This window comes from Medicago truncatula, chromosome 4 (genome assembly GCF_003473485.1).
Source record: "Medicago truncatula cultivar Jemalong A17 chromosome 4, MtrunA17r5.0-ANR, whole genome shotgun sequence".
Lineage (NCBI taxonomy): Eukaryota > Viridiplantae > Streptophyta > Magnoliopsida > Fabales > Fabaceae > Medicago > Medicago truncatula.
In genome coordinates, this window is record NC_053045.1 from 12,650,001 (window position 1) to 12,652,500 (window position 2,500).

At 28.9% G+C, this 2,500-nt stretch overlaps 1 pseudogene; it reads right to left on the reverse strand.

Annotated features, from left to right (window-relative positions):
- The window catches only part of LOC120580071 (maturase K-like), a 1,520-nt pseudogene extending 214 nt beyond the window's left edge, over window positions 1-1,306 (reverse strand).
- Window positions 1,307-2,500: the final 1,194 nt, after the last annotated feature.

Below are 2,500 nucleotides of genomic sequence, written 5' to 3' on the forward strand. Positions count from 1 at the left end.
CAAGAAAGCCGAAGTATATATTTTATTCGATACAAACTTTTTTTTTTGAGGATCCATTGTAATAATGAGAAAGATTTCTGCATATTCGCAAAAATCGGTCAATAATATCAAAATCGGATGAATCGGCCCAGACCGGCTTACTAATAGGATGCCCTAATACATTACAAAATTTCGCTTTAGCCAACGATCTAATCAGAGGAATAATTGGAACTATTATATCGAGTTTTTTGTTAAAAATTTCGATTAAAAATGTATTTTGCAGCATTTGACTCCGTACCACTGAACGATTTACCCGCACATTTAAAAAATAGCCTAAAAGCTGAAATGAATGTTCGGATAATTGGTTTATATTCATCGTTCTTGGTTGAGACCAAACATAAAAAAAACCTTGCCATAAATGAATAAAATAATGTTTCCATTTATTCATCAAAAAAGGCGAATTCTTTGAAGCCAGAATGTATTTTCCTTGATATCTAACATAATGAATGAGAGGATCCTTGAAGAATGTTAAAGTATACGAAAAATCCTTAGCAAAAACTTCTACAAGATGTTCTCTTTTTGCATAACAAAAAATTCGTTCAAAAAAAACGTTAAAAGATTTTAATCGTAAATGAGAGGATTTATTACGTAGAAAAAGGAAGATAGATTCATATTCACATACATAAAAATTATAGAGGAACAAGAATAATCTCGGATTACTTTTTGAAAAAGTAGAAATCGAGTTTTTGGTAGTAATAAAACTATTCCAATTACTAAAATTATAAAGAAACAATCGTAATAAATGAAAAAAAGGGGCATCTTTCACCCAGTATCGAAGGATTTGAACTAAAATTTCCAGATGGATAGGATATGGTATTCGTATATCTGACACATAATTGAAATATGTAAATTTATCCTCCAAAAAGGGAAAAATGGAATGAATTGATCTCAAATTTTTATAAGATTTTATGATTTCTGCCTCCTCTAAGGAAGAGCTTAATTCTAGGAAAAATGGAATTTCCACCACGATGGCAAAACCCTCTGATATTATTTGAGAATAAAAATTATTATTATAGCCCCAAAATGGATTTTTGTTAGAATCATTAGCCGAAATGATTAAATGATTCTGTTGATACATTCGAGTAATTAAACGTTTTACAATTAGTAAACTATATTTACTGTCAGAACCTACATTTTCCAGAAAAACGGATCTATTAAAATTATGACTATAAGCAAGTCCATAAATATACTCCCGAAAAATAAGTGGGTATAGGAAGTCCTGTTGGCGAGATCTAGCTCGTTCTAAATATACTTGATATTCCTTCATTTTAGAAATTCTATTTGGTCAAAGGATCAGAGATTCATTGGATTATCAAATGATACATAGTGCGATACAGTCAAAACAAGGTATTCTATATATATATTAGAATTGAAAAAAAAAATATATATATGAATAGATACCTAGAAAACAAGTTAAAACCCATTAATGGACTATCTCCGCTCGCTTGTTCCATCTAATTGTTCTAGGACAACAAGCTAGTTAGAAATCCTTTATTTTTTGGACCAATCGCTCTTTTGATTTTGGAAAAAAATATCTTTATCAATATACTCTTTCTTCTACACATTTATTGCTACCCCATAACATAATGGAGAATAGCTAATAATTAGGACTCATAACAAAAATCCTTAATCCATTCGTTGGAAAAACTTTTTCCACAGCAAGCACTAATCCTTTTTTAACGTATAATTAGATGTGGTAATCATTCAAATAAAAAATGAAAGCTCGTTGCTTTTTGTTTCCCTATAATTGGAGCATCTAAGCTCTATCCTTTTATTAATTAAACCCAACTGAATTCATTTGTTCCGAGCCAACAATTCAAACGAAAATTTGGGCCGGGTCCAATAAAAATTTTTAGAATTCACCATTGATACGACATGCTGCTTTTTCCATTCATTCCTTTCTGGATCAGTCGTGGTCTTACAAACCCTACCGATGGTATGGATGAACCAATTAGTTCATAGAAATGTGTAAAAAATGGAGTCGCACTTAAAAGCCGAGTACTCTACCATTGAGTTAGCAACCCTAAAAAAAAAAATAGAAGGATGTGTATATCCAATCGAAATAAAAAAAAGATAGAATTCTTTCATATTAAAAAAAGGTTGCATATTACATTAAATTACAATGAAAAAACTTCTTGTTTGATACAAACTAAATACAACAATCCATTATTTGTATTTGACGAAGTAAAAATAAATCTATGTAACATGAGTCAATCCATCCTTTTATTCACGATCGTATTATATTTGTTTGATACACTGTTGTCAATGTTGAAAAAAAAAAAAAATACAATAGAGAAAACAAATATAAAAATATTTCTATTCTAATTTTTTTTTTTTAATCTAACTTATTTCTATTTAATTCATTCATTCTATTATATTATGATATTCAATTAGAATGCTATAATTATTAATTAGACTATATCTATTCCAAATCAAAAAATAGAAATGAAATAGAAAAAAT